This window comes from Lissotriton helveticus, chromosome 4_1 (assembly GCF_964261635.1).
Source record: "Lissotriton helveticus chromosome 4_1, aLisHel1.1, whole genome shotgun sequence".
Lineage (NCBI taxonomy): Eukaryota > Metazoa > Chordata > Amphibia > Caudata > Salamandridae > Lissotriton > Lissotriton helveticus.
In genome coordinates, this window is record NC_136063.1 from 128,637,015 (window position 1) to 128,652,307 (window position 15,293).

General features: G+C 42.6%; 1 long non-coding RNA gene across 1 annotated transcript in view; it reads left to right on the top strand.

Moving 5' to 3' along the window:
- The first annotated feature begins 1,787 nt into the window (after positions 1 to 1,787).
- Positions 1,788 to 15,293, top strand: part of LOC144827057 (uncharacterized) — a 35,526-nt gene continuing 22,020 nt past the window's right edge. The window contains exon 1 of the long non-coding RNA XR_013610003.1: positions 1,788 to 1,903. This is a non-coding gene — a long non-coding RNA (uncharacterized LOC144827057). The remainder of the gene's footprint in view (positions 1,904 to 15,293) is intronic.

Genomic DNA, 15,293 nt, shown 5'->3' on the forward strand with positions numbered 1-15,293 from the left:
GGCTTGCTATTTCCCACCTAATTCATCCAAGGTAGAAGAATGGCTCTATCAGCTTGATCCAAAAATGCCCTTCAGTTTTTACATTAACCCCTTCCATGCTGGGCCGATTCTGCTCCTGTGCTGAAGATTTCAGCGCGGGTGCAGTCATGACGGCTCCCAGCCGTCATCCGCACACGAGCACTGTAGTGCATGACGACTGGGGGCCGTCATCAGCCTGCAAGGGGTTAATTGGTCCAGTGAACACCATCTGAACGATGAACTGTTTCTGGGTTTCTCTGATGCTAACATGGGTCAAGCAGAGCAAAAGATAATTATCTCTCCATGGATTGTTCAAAGCGTTAATCTCTGCTCTGGGCCAGCTTAGAAACAGCCCCCAGAAGAGTTCACACTCACTCAACCAGAGCAAAGGCTGCTACCACTGTACTGCTATGTGGTATGCCAGTATTGAGCATTTGCCTGACTGCTACCTGGATGAGCCTCAACACATTGACAAAGCACATTGGCAGCATAGCCATGTCTGGCAGGGCACCTTCTCCAATCTATACTGCAGGACTTACAGGTATGAGTCATTCAACAGACACACTACTTGGGAAGGTACTGCTTTGGTATGTATTCACAAGGTGGGGAATCTGTAGTTAAAAGTTTCTATCAGAAGAACAAGTTAGTTCCCTTCAGTAATGCCTTTTCTGATATCTGTTTACCGCAAAATCCTAACAGACTCTCCCAGCTTCCCAATCTGCGGAATGGTGGACTCATACAATCCATTAGGAGTATTCTGAGGTAGCAATATGCACATTGCCATATTTTGGTTTCAATAGGCTCCATAGCAGACGCACAGAGATCAGAAAGTCAACACATGAAGGTGTTGCATTGGATGCAGGGATGAATCCGGCCATGTAGTGATGCAGGAAGGAATTGCAGTCCGATATATCCCCAACAATGTTGTTGTCTGGGGGGAAATCACATGTTGAGAAATATGGGGTAAGATAGAGTTTCTACCAGAAAAGGAGTTTCGGAAGGTAAGCCACTTTTTCTTCTTTGCAAAAGAAATCCTACCACCGCTTTGCAAAGTTCTGGCTGTAGTATCATAATTGCCTTGCAAAGACACCATGGGCCATGTGTTAAACATACCTAGATATCCAGGATAGCCACCATGTCTCCAAACTATATGAGAGTTCATTTCCTGCAGAGAAATGTAGTTTATGGTGGAGGCACCATCATTCTCTAAGCAATCCAAGTCTCAATCCATAAAGTCCCTCACTCTGTAAGTACTTCCAGACTTTCCTTCCTTGAGATGTTCTCAGTGTGAGCAAATCTAGTGTATTGCTTCCCTAATCTCACCACATTTTAAGTGATGAGATATTCCTTCATCCCTGCTTCCAGCCGGATTAGCTGAATTTCCTTGTGCTTTACTTAAATTTGAACCAAATTAGATTGAGCACACTGCCATAAATGTAATAAAGATACATTTCTAGCTGACATTGGTTGCAGGGATGCAAATTAGATTGGTTGAAACCAACTGCTTTGGTGTTGAAAAGGCTGCAGTAATATAGACAGCATTTCCTGCAGTGCAAATTAATGGATTTTCCTTTTATGCCTAATGGCATAAAGAAATTGGCAGGTTAAACTCATTACACATTTCCACAAATACATTTCAGCCATCTCTTTACCCATTTATACCTCACGTAGGCCTGTTTCTAACATATTTCCAGTCAAGACATAGGCGCTAAACTGCCATGCATATAGATGTCTCATACTGAGTCTGTCTCTTTCCATTTTTCAGAATCTTCTTTTATGCAGTGCTTCACATGCAGTGACCCGACTAGCCCTGCAGGGTGTCTAAAATTTACCTCGTGCAAAAATGAAACAAACTTCTGTAAAACACAACTCTCTGTTTCAGCAGGTAAGGACAAATAGAAATGTATGTGCTTCTCATGATTGCAGACAATTTGTCTGAATGTTTTGGGGTAGCAGAGCAAGGGGTACGTTGGCCACTAAACATGATCACGACAACCCGTCTTCGGTACGCCAGTGAGCCTCCATTCTGGCCCACACAACTGGGGTCTCTAATACTTTGTAATTTGGTCTTTCCTATAAGGTGTATTATACATTTGTGTGTAGATAAGAATTATTGGTCCAGATGAAATGCCACGATCTTATAGACAGTAACAAACATCAACCATGTTGACCTTCTATTTTCTTACAAACAGTGATACGTGCTGGAGTGGAACGCTTTTAACCATAACAAAGGAACCCAACACAAAAAATAGTGTTTTGGGCTCCTGTAATTATTTGTATTGCACATTCTTTCTATTCTACTCACTTCCATTCACATATCCCTCCACCACAATTCCCTCTACACATTGGCAAAAAGAAAAGAACTCCGGCAAAAAAAACCTTTGCTGGGCCCGTTGGTCATGGCAACTCCAGTCCGATGAGAAGCTGCCGGATGATGAAACATGACAACGCTATAGGTGTGTGAGGGCCCTTGTATCTAAGAGAGCACTTCCTCACCTTACCTCCTGGTAGACCTTTATCCCTCTGTTGGAACTGCATACCTTACTTTGACAAGTCAGTAGTACAGGCGCATATGCATGACCTCCTCAAGCCCCAGTCCCCACTTTTTTGTTTAGTAGCAAAAATGACATCACAAATACTTTGATCCCCACAATGACATCAAAAGGTTGACTCTTTCTGCTACAAATTGACCCTCATTAGCATTGAGTGTGCTGCTGAGGTAAGACAAAAGGATAATAGACAGTCCTTTTAGAGCCCTGTCCACTTCCTGTTGCTATTTTCTTTTACTTTTGTGGCCCCTAATACAAAGAGTAGCAAAGGCAGTGCCAGGCCACAACATGGGTAACAAATGAGAAGCTAATGTTTCCACATATTACCTTTGGCAACCTATAACTGATGTCCATGGATGCATCTTTTTCAGGAATACAAAATGCTGCCTCCTGATCAGACTCAGAAAATGGTAAACATTCTGCTAACTCTAGTTCTTAACCCTAAAACATATATGTTATAACTAGTTGGTACATTCTGTCCACCCCTGTTTCCTGACCTACCTTGGTACCTTCCTCATGAAGCTGTTGATAGAATGTTGGGAAGAACCTTCAGTGAGGAGAGTGGATGGCCAAATAAAGAAGTCATTATTAAGCTCGTGTCTTACCTCTTCATTGCTTCACACTTCCAACACTGGCGACGGACCTGTGCAGGGGACAGCTGTTGGCCATCTCCCCTTTGAGTACTCTCTCCCCACGGTAGCGCTCCTTGGTGAGGAAACAAGGACAGAGATCGCTCCCTCTAAGGTACACTGCGTGCAATCTTGTATTCTGGTGTTACTTTATGAGAGGGGTTGTGACAAGGAAGCGCTGAATAATACACCGTGTGACACCTTGGAGGACTTACTTGATGGTGCAGTTCTCGTACAAGTGCCTGGTGCCTGAGGAGACCTTCTTCCATCTCCGGTTTTGAAGGGGCCATCTGTAGTTTCCGCTGTGGGTTCTTGATCTGGGGTATCGTCATGCCGATGGATTAACCCCTGTGCCCCGCGCTATGCCTTGGATGTGCTGATTGATCCTGTCAGCGTCTGTGAGAGTGTGCGGTGAGCGGCGCCTCCGTGTTACCACCGGCCCCGAAGTGTTCCTGTGGTCTGCTGGGGCCTGTCGGAGAACTCTGGCAACGTCCGCTGTGAGTGTGCTAGGAGTTGGGCAGTTGAATTGTAATTGCCCGGACACCCTTGTGGTAATCTCTGTCAGCGTCCGACGCGTGCGGAAACAGCTGTGCTGAGGTGGCAGTGTCTCGACTCTGCAGCGCGCCAGAATCCGGTATTCGCCTTCTGTGCTGAGGCGGTAGATCGTGTGGGAATCCCTGTCAGCGTCCGACGTTGCGGAAACAGCTGCGCTGAGGCGGCAGTGTCTCGACTCTGCAGCGCGCCAGAATCCGGTACCCGCCTTCTGTGCTGAGGCGGTAGTGTCTCTTCTCTGCAGCGCGCAAATCTGGCATCTGCCTCCTTTCTGAGGGAGGAAAGCAGGAATGTAGTGTTCCAGTTCCGCAGCGGCCCATTTGGATTCTCCGCACAGTGTCTCAGTCTCGCGGTGTTCCAGTGAGTGTACTGACATTTCCTGTCAGTTTCCAGCTGTCTTCCTGCCGGGGTCAACAGTGTGTTTTGGCCTCGTATTAAATTTGTTTTCACATGAAGAAAGGAAGTGAGATATAGATTTGGTCATTCATTTCGGTGCTCCACCGTCAATTTGGAACTGTTTCTTCACATTGTATGCCTCAGAGTTGAACAGGAAGGAGACTCTATAGCCTTTGGTTACAGTAAGAATTCATTGAAAAATTAGTGACTGGTTGCTCGTCCTTCATTGAATAACTATTCCATTTACAGTGATCAAATAATGCTGTCACAATAGGTATCATAGTGTGCTGTTTTCACATTTAGCATATATATCTGTTATATGTTCCATCATAGGTACTATATAAGGGCTACTGTTAGTTCACCATGGCAGCTGCAAGCATGAATCAACCACCCCCTTTTTTAAATGACATAGGGGAACCTGAGATAAGCTGGAAGGAATGGGTGAAACTTTTTGAGTCTTACCTTATAGCTATTGGGGGGCAAAGGTTCAATTCTATTAGGAAGCAACACATATTACTCCACAATCTGGGGGTGCAAGGGCGCAAAGTATATGAAAATTTACCTATACCCGAGCAGGATGCTAATGCAGTGGGGGAAGTGGATGTGTTTGTACAGACTATGGAAAAATTAGAGAAACATTTTGGGGATAGAATCAATGTAGTCCTGGAGCGTCATAAATTCTTTAAAAGATGTCAAGGGAAGCAGGAGTCAGTACAAAACTATATTGCAGTCTTGTGGGGGTTGACCCAATTATGTGAATTTGGGGATCTCACTGACTCCCTGATAAGAGACCAATTGGTGAGATGTACCAATAATCCACGCATTCAAGAGAAGTTGCTGGCTAAGAATCCTAGTTTGAAGGAGGCTGTTGAAATAGCGAAGTCAGTGGAGCATACCGCTAGATGTGTCAAAGAAATGAGGCCTGAAGGTGAAGTTGTAGCTACTATAAGTGATACTGAAGAAAGTTTAGATGTCTACAAAATAAGGTATAAGGATAATTCTAATACTAAGATAGAGCACAGGGAGAAAGGTCCTAAATGTTACCGTTGTGGCAGTAATAACCACTTTGCCACTTATTTCCAATGTCCTGCAAAATATGTTACTTGCAAGAAATGCAATAGGAAAGGGCATTTTGCCAGGGTGTGCCGTGATGGGGAGTTACACTTAAGAGACAATGATAGAGGAACTGATAGGGGATCTAACAGAGAAGTAAAATGTATTGAACAAAAAATGGAAAAGTTTATTTTGCAGGTAAAAGATGTTGATGATTCTGTAAACTTCATTTACCCAAAATGTGATGTACTTATTGATGATGAATGCATAGAAATGTTCGCTGATTCATGTTCCCCTTTCACTTTGATCAATAAGGATGACTATGTTGCCATGGAGGGTAATAAGATGAGTGATCTTAAGAATCCTGATATTTCTCCTTCAGGTTACAACAAGGGCAGTATACCTATGCTGGGAATGAAGGATGTGCGGATTCAATTTAAAGATAGGAAAACCTATGGCACAGTTTATGTGGTCAAGTCAGGTTCCAATCTGTTGGGGTGGGTTCACCAGAAGGAGCTGGGAATCATTTTAGACCCAAATAGTCCTGAGCAAGTTTTGCTAACTGCGAATTTTCCAGGTAGTGAAAAGATTTGTGATGAGTTCTACCCCCTGTTCAAAGAGGAGTTAGGTTGTCTGCACAATTTTCAGCATAAGATCAAACTTAAATCAAATGCCAAACCGGTAGTGCATGGCCTGCGCACTGTGCCTCTCAAATTGAAAGAACCTCTAGAAAAGGAGTTGCGTAAGTTGTGTGATCTAGATATAATTCAGCCGGTGAGTTGTTCTGAGTGGTTGGCCCCTATTGTTCTTGCAGCCAAATCCAATGGGGAGGGTATCCGCCTCTGTGTGGATTTACGCAGCCTAAATGATTGTATCTGGGTGGAAAGACACCCGTTGCCAGTTATAAATGAGATGCTTAGTACCATGGGCCCTGCAAAATATTTCAGTGTCATAGACTTATCCATGGCGTACCACCAGATAGAGCTTCATCCGGATTCAAGGCCACTCACGGCGTTTATTACGCCGTTTGGAGCTTTCATGTTCAAAAGAATGCCGTTTGGGCTTGCGTCAGCGGCAGCCATATTCCAAAGAGTCATGCAAAAGATCCTTGAAGGAGTGGAGCACACCATGTGTTTCCAAGATGACATTTTAGTTTATGGTAAAGACTCTGAAGAACATGATACCATTCTAAAGCAAGTGTTCAAGAAACTGATGGATGCAGGGCTTACTGTAAAAAAGGAAAAGTGCAAGATCAAAGTGAAACAAGTGGAATACCTGGGACATTCTATTTCAGAACAAGGTTTCAGACCAAAAGGCAGTTTAATTCGTGCTGTGAAAGAGGCTCCGAGCCCACGTAACAAAGATGAACTAAAATCCTTTTTAGGGCTCATGGAGTACATGTCGAAGTATGTGGACAATTTTGCAACAAAGTGTGAAACAATGAGGGAAATGTTAAAAAAAGACAAGGATTTTGTCTGGAATGAAGAGCAAGAGGCTGTAGCCAATGCACTTAAAGAAGATCTAATTAATTCTCCAGCACTCAGTACCTTTGATCCTACAAAGAAAACCATTCTCGCCACTGACGCATCAAACTACGGGTTGGGCGCCACCTTAGTCCAGAAGGATGGTAATGAAGAAAAAGTGGTTGCCTATGCATCTAGAAGTCTTTCTTCTCCAGAGAAAAACTACTCAGTAATTGAACGTGAGGCTCTGGCATGTTTTTGGGCGGTCAGACATTTTACATTTTTTCTATGGGGGTTGAGATTCACTATAAGAACGGATCACAAGCCCCTCATATATGTATTTTCTGTGAAAGGCCTGAAAAACTGTACTCCACGCATCAGTAGGTGGATCTTAGGTCTGGAACATTATAATTTCAAGGTTGAACATGTGCCAGGCAAAGAAAATACCATCGCTGATTTCCTTTCGAGATTGCCGTTGCCAGAGGAAGAAGGACCTGAGGAGGCTCTGGACAGCCCTATAATGATGATGAGTTTTCCTGCCATCACAGAGGAAGAGTGGGAAGACAATATCAGTAAAGACAATGAACTTAAGATGTTGATGGAGCAGATCAAAGGAGGATGGCCGAATAAGAAAAGAGATGTAAGTGCAGAACTGGAAGAATTTTGGGAAGTACGTAACGAATTAAGTGCTATTGGAGGAAAAGTGTACCGGAATAACAGGATAATTCCGCCAAAGGAATTACGGAAGAGAGTCATCGACTTGGCGCATGAAGGTCATCTTGGACGCAGTGCTACGAAAGCTAGAGTAAGAATGAACTTCTGGTTTCCCAAAATGGATACCATGACTGAAGAAGCTGTAAAAGAATGTGGAGCGTGCGCCAAGAGCGACAAGTCAAAAGTTATACACAAAGCACCACTTTCTCCAGTAGAAGTTCCTATCAAGCCCTGGAGCAAATTGGCTTTAGACATCATCGGACCCATGCAAATGCTAGGTGTGCAAAGAAAGTTCATGTTGGTTCTGGTTGACTACACCTCCCACTGGGTGAAACAAAAGTTTGTGCACAACATCAACACCAAAACAGTGATTCAATTTTTGAATGAGGTGTTTTGTGAGGAAGGTTTACCTTCCACGTTAATCACAGACAATGGGGTACAATTCACCTCTGAAGAAATGAAAAGTTTTCTGGAGACTTCTGGAATTAAACATGAGACCACTGCTCTCTACTGTCCCAAAGCAAATGGCATGGTGGAGAGAGCTAACAGGATCATCAAAGAAAATATTCAGCTAGCCTTGGTTAATAGACAAGATGTTGAGGATTGTCTGAGAGAATGTCTATGGGCCTATCACACAGCACCCAACAAGATCACAGGGGTCTCTCCTTTTGTGTCTTTACGCGGAAGGGAGCCTAGTACCAAGCTTAATCCCTGTTGGTTAAAAGGAGGGGATGTCAGTGATGTTGATTGGGAGGGGGCAGGTGAGAAAGTTAAACAGCATCAGGCGAAATATAAACAGTGGTATGATAATAAACATGGTGTGAAGTCCCAAACATGGAAAGTGGGAGACATGGTGCAAGCCAGAAGGAATTTTAAATTAGGGTCAGACATCAGCAAGTTCTATTCTCCCAGTAGGATTGTTAAAGTGTTAAAAAATGTTGTACAATTTGAAAATGGTCAATGGTGGAGTTTTGATCACATTGTAAAAGTACAGCCATAATCCAGGTTGTGTCTGAAAGACTATATTGTGTTATGCCTTTGTTTACCAATTTCCTATCTCTTTATAGGAAGGGAGATGTGTTATAACTAGTTGGTACATTCTGTCCACCCCTGTTTCCTGACCTACCTTGGTACCTTCCTCATGAAGCTGTTGATAGAATGTTGGGAAGAACCTTCAGTGAGGAGAGTGGATGGCCAAATAAAGAAGTCATTATTAAGCTCGTGTCTTACCTCTTCATTGCTTCACACTTCCAACAATATACTAAAACCAGGTGTTCACTCAGTGAGTGACTGTGATGCCTTTATCTAATCTCAAAAGGTCTTTGGATAAAATAATTTGAACAAAGTGGATAGGTTAGAGGTATGTATAAGAGTTACAGTGGCCCTTAGCTTAAACTGGGAAATGTAAGACTGAGAAGTCAAATTTTACACAATGACACCCTCACATTGTTTTAGCTTTTGGACTTCTAGTTTTTGGATCATTGGTGTACCCTGGAACCCATGATGGATTATCACCTACTGTACTGCCCTGCGGAAAATGGTTTCCAGCTGTACCCTCCAGTGCTCACCTTTTAAAATAAGGTATTCTTCTGTGGAGCTGGGACAAGGGGTTCTGGGAGAGTTGTGCCTAAACCCACATTATTAGATCACAAGTGGAATCTTTTGTCTGCTTCAGTTATTTATCTACATAGAGGAAGTATAGTATAAGATGAGTCCCAGACTAAATTTCTATGATGTAATTGGAGCCCACGGTTGACTGCACTGTTTCATGTGGGTATATTGTAACTGCACAAAATATGTTTTACTTGTGTCTTTACAGTATCTTCAAATGTAAGAGTTGGTACATTGTATGTACATTAGGGGGTTGAAATCCAAATATAAGGTCAGTTTTGAAATATTTAGATTCCTTAGTATATTTTATAATTTGCCATATGTCTGATTCAGCATTCAATGAGATTGGTGCTTTGAGATACATGGCTGAGAGGTAATTGCTGCGGTGCACAGTTGGCAGAGCAAGGACCACTCACCATCCAGAAGGTAGTCTATGGCGAGAAAGGCAGTTTTAGGTACTTGAGAGCAATACTAAGTGGTGAAGGGATACAATTGTGCCACATGGTTGGGTGACTATACCACCAATCATAGGAAACTCCACATCACTTTTCAAGTGCTTGTAGAGGGTTGGAAAGCTGGAAAGGTGATTGAATAACAGTCAGACATCTGGAGACTCCTAGCAGTACTCTACACTTTGTGGCTTTTCTCGAGGACTGGCCATGCCAGCTCCATCATTCTCTATTACATCCAATTGAGGGTGGGCTTGCTAGAAGCCGTGGAAGATGACAGTAAATCCTTAAGTATATTCATAAGGTCAAAAAACCCTTGGAGAATATTCCTGTTGGTTAAGCTAATCACCATGGTGAACACTCAACATACTCCACTAGAAATGCTCCAGTTTGGACCAGGTTATCCTGCTTAGAAAGGACAACTTATGCACAGCAGTTTGAGGAATACCTAAAGGTGCCCTGGAGCTGATCATAATATATTCTTGGGGGAGCCTGTTTGTGACGCAATGCCCTTAGGGAATTTTGGTGCAAGCACATGCGTTATTAAGAATGACCCCCTTCATTGGCGACGGGGGAACTGGAGAATGTTGGCATTTACCCCAGGGGAGTACCTGAGCCTTCCAATTGTGGCCTTTTGAGAATGGGGATCCCTGAATTTTGGAGCAGCAACTGCACTCCCCTCTGGCTGTATACACCTGCGGGGCAAAACAGCTGGAGACAGAGGAGTAACAGCATGCCACCATGGACCCCATGTGCAACCAGAAATTTTAAGAATCCTAAGACCCACGTTTATTAAACTTTGTTCATGCAATCACAGGGAAAAAAAGAAGTAAAAAAAGGTAAAGCCATGAGTTAGGAGATCTGTTGGGGATAGGGATATGCATACATAACATTTTTATGGACTATTAGTCCCTCGGACTCGAACAGGCTAACTTACACCCACTGAAAGTCAGATCATTAATCCTTACTGACCTCTCATACATGGATGATATCATCATACGGAGCCATATGATGTTGGGCCTACAGAGATCACTTGCAGAATTAACAGAATTGGCTGTAGCCACCAAATTAGCTATGGAACTCAGTGTGCTGTATGGTGATTAGTGATATGCATTCTCAGAAACAAAAGTTTGCATATAGGAAAAGGTATGGGGGATTCCCCCAATTTAAAAAGTGTAAAACAAATCTGGAAAATACCATGAATTATCACAGAAAATTGTCTGAGATTACTAAATGTGATTAATACTCCTAAAAACATGGGTAGTAAAATAGATGGGCTGTCAATGATAGTGGTCTAGGGATAAGTAGTGAATGTTGTAATCATCGAGCTTTTATATGAAAAGACATTTAAAGAAGTTTTGCAAATATCAATTACAAGGTAGCAAGAGTCTATAAAATGGAATAAACAAGTTATATCAACTCTAAGTAATAGAGATATTACAAATATGTTGTAACGTGTCTATTGTATATTGCTTATGCTACTTTGCAGTCACTGCTGTGTCCTAAGCACATGGCTAGCCAATTACTTATGATCATCCCTTGAGGAACAGGTTCTTCGAGTTTCAGAGTATCCATAGTACTTGTGGTACAAAAGCTAATGAAGAACCAAACAAATTCATCTTCTTGTCATTATATAAGGTAAAGTCTTGATTAGGGCAAAGGCTTTCTCCTTGGAGAAAATTGGCTCCCCTTGGAGAAAAAAAGGTTATGTTTGCATAGAAGGCTACATTTTCCCTATGTAAAATTCAGTACAGGGAAAATGGGAGCCACAGGAGATGTCATATGACATTCCCAAAAAGGTCCTTGGGAACCTGCACCTCATAAATTGAAATTGAAATCACAAGTCAAACAAAGTTGAAGAAACTATCAAGTACAAATGGGTCTTCTCATGAGCCTAGGATCTAGTCACCATTTCAAGACATCAGTTGTGGAGGGCATGTTCTAGACTACACAACCAGATCACATTGTTAGCTCTGTAAATGTATTGCATATGCTGAGGGTGCAATATTTATGCTTGCATGCCAATACATACTTCGTTCCCTTGCCTGTCACCATCATCAGAGCTTTCTTACGCCCTTTTGTGCATGTGGGTGTGCAGGGCTCACATGCTGTGAAGTTATAGCCTTCGATAGTCTGCGATGAGCATATACAGTAGTCCGCACACCATGCCCAGAGTAATTGTCATACAGTTTGTACTTCCTCCAGTAAAACTGTGCGTTTGTTGGACAACATAAACGTCAGGATTGTGCCAGACTGATACAGTGCACACCCTCAGGATATATTGGCCTCTATTCCTGTTAGCCTACAGTGCACCATCTGCACCTCTAACCTTACAGGGTAACAAATGTATGCATGACAGCCCTGATCACCCAAGAAAGTTGTGGTAACAGATCTAGAACCCTTTTATTTGGACACTCATGCATATCCTAAAGAAGTACTCAAGAAATACTCAGCAAGTTTTTTTAAATTTTATTGAAGCATTGTGATTCTTCTATAAAAACAAGTGTGGTGTGATAATCATTAGAATGAAACAGATTTGTGTAATTAGCATCACAAGAACAGTGAGAAAGATAGACATTTCCACCATAATGCCCAGATAGTAAATACATGCAGACATATGAGCACTGTGCTATAGTGTACTCCTAACTAGAGCTCCCTAACCTAGTTCTGACTAAGGTGGGTGATCTGCCAAATCTTTCCCAGGGTGGACCAACTCCCCATTACCTGTGGGTAACTATAATCAAGCTGTCCATCTTGGTGTAGACTCGGTGGACATCCCTTATGACTGTAAACAGGAATCATTTGAGCTGGTATTCTGGCATGTAGTGCACTCACAGTGTCTGCTAAGTATACATCTGCATAAGTGGTTCTGTATATATAATAAACAGCACCCATGTGGCCATGTTGCAACCTCTGTCAGTCCTCAATTGTTTATTCTAGTTGGAAAACATTGTTGCCTTGTGAACAACAACAATGACATTTTGTTCAGTGAAATTTATTCCTGGTAATAAATTTTCAAGGTGTTGGGATCATATTCCCACAAAGTAGAAATATAAGTGATACCGATTCAGAGAATGTTATGCTGCATTGTCATGCACACAAATGTATTTCAAAAGTCATTGTGTGTGAAAAAGAAGGCAATTTAAGAAACATGAGTATGTAAATGGCAGTGTTCCTAAACAGGCCTATCCTGACCATAACCCAGGCAGGTAGTCAAAACTAAAGGCACAGCAGTCTTGTTAGACATTGGTCTGTGGTGGAATGAGTCAAATGGGTGGATCCATGTTTGATTGTGGTGGAACACTAGAAGTTGTAGACAGGGCCACAAGTGATGTGCATGATGATGCTGATGATGTGAGAACAAGTGACAAAAGTTCTATCAACGATTTCTCGCCCAATGAACGAACCAAGCTCATTAAACGCAAAAGAAAGGAAGTCGCATGTGAGAAACATGGATGTAAAATGACTCCAGAAAACGACAATCCAAGCTAAGACAGCATCAAGGAAAGCAAAAACACTAGCAAAGGGAACACCAAAGACACAAAAACCTGCTCAATTGAATGTCCGATAACCTACAAAAAAAACAGTCCATCACTCATAACAGAGCTAAAACATGCAAACCAGCCAAATGTTACACTCAAAAGCGACAAAAGAAAACAAAAACATGTGTGAACTCATAAACATAGAAGGGCAACCTCCATGGAAGATCACAAACTACTATCAGCCAAAAGTCCATACGAAATTCCAGTTCCTAAGAGATTCAGGCAAAGCAATCTACTCATATAATGACACCATAATTGGTCTACAGTCACCACTGCGACCAACCGGATTAGATAGTTTCTTGCCTCAAATACTAGGAACAACTGCCGTAGAAAATACATACATTCACAAACCATATGGAGACCACATCCCATTTGAGAAGTACAATGGGGGACAGAGCTCAATGGAGGCAAGTTGACGACACCATTGAAGCAACCGTGGGGGCCATCAGTCAAAACAACTGACCAAAAGACTCAGGTGACCAGGAACAAAACTCCAGGGGGCTCGCGCCCGAGAAGGAGAATGAGAACAAATGGGCCGCAATACCAGAAGGGCTCCCGGAGCATCAGATTCCCAATGACTCAAGAGGACAGCCATCCTCCATCTACATATCCCCTTCCCATCAGTACACATTGAGCAAACATGTTGAAGCAATTGCAACATCTTACGCAAAAAATAGCTCTTCATATAAACAACTGACCACACAAGGTGATACACTACTAGCTGAGAAACAGCAAAGGAATAGAGACCCCGCAAATCTCCCCTTACACTCGCCATACGAGGCTTCCTGTACCATTGATAACCGCATGACCTACCTGGCGTCACACGAATGGGAGGACCTATTAGCATCATAAAAGGTTAAACCAACCTTTAATAGCTCCACCGAAGAGCGTTCTAACTCACACACGAGGGAAGCAGCGGCTCTACCAATGCATTCTGGGCAGCTTTACTTAACACAATCCAGCTTTCGGCAACAGCACTGCAGTATCAATCCAATAAACTAGACATGCAGTTGATCGTCCTGCAAGTGCTATTAGAAGCCAGTTCTGTGATAGAAAGAAAAATTACTGATCTTAATGGCCTCATAAAAAGAGGGCAAGAAGCAGCAAAACTATGTCAAATAGTTAGAACTGACTGCGTCTGTTCGTCAATAGTCGACTAGCTATCTAGACTACCCACGATGCTAGGGAACCTCTTGGGGGACTTAAAACTAAACACAAACACCCACCCTACAATGGAAACTAAGTCCGAAAGAACAAGCCTCCGCAAAAAATCATCAGGAACCAGCAACGACCATCATATTGCTATCAAGCAAGAGGACTCATCTCCAATAGCCAAACGCACACCAGAAGAGTCCCTTCCGAACATCTCAATTAATGATAGAGCCGGCGCAGAGACAACTACGAATGCGCAAACCCGTTGGAAACAAAAAAGGAAGGGTAGGAACAGAAAGACAACATGAGTAGATTACACTGACGAGAACCAGCAAATGACTGCATCTACGGATAAGGTGCAAACAAGAGAAACCATGATTTACATCGAAGGAAAAATGTGAACACCTCAAGATAAAAAATCATTAGACACAAAGATCATAAAAGCAGCAGCAGAGAACCCTACACCGATATTCTCCAAAGAGAAAACAAGCAAACAGATAGAGCAGAAGCACATTGGCCAAGCCAAACACAAGCAACCCAGTAATATACCTGAGCCGGTAAATGACACACAAAGCAAAGGAAGGACTATCGCAGGAAATCTGCCAACAGTAAAAATACAACCTGGCACACAAGGCATAGAGCAGGCCCTGGAGGAGCCCGTCCAAATTAACATAGAAGTATCAAACACTGATTCACCCATAAACAGTGTTAATTATTGCAAGGACATCACCATCCAGGAACAAAAGAAGATGGTATGCACACAAAGCACGAATAAGCTAGCCATTGAACAGGCAAAAGAGGATCACCAAGGAGCCAGCTCAGAAAGCAACAACATAACAAATAAAATCCAGCCCCCATACGGGGTCGAACAACATGAGTCAACCACACATCAACGAATACCGACCCCTGGAAAAAAAGAGACAGACATTACTCTATTTATTCCAGAATTCAAATCCAGAGGAAGAGTGGACACTCTAAATAGGGGTAATATACTAAGATTCATCAACTCAATTGAAAACTTAAAACACATTAACACAACAGACCTGCTTGCAATTGAATTTCACTCTTCCCCAGATCAACATGGACACAAAATGACAAAGTCAATCAAATCCTTTCGCAAACTCTCAGATTCTCTCAATGGGGAATAAAGCTAGAGGCAGGAATA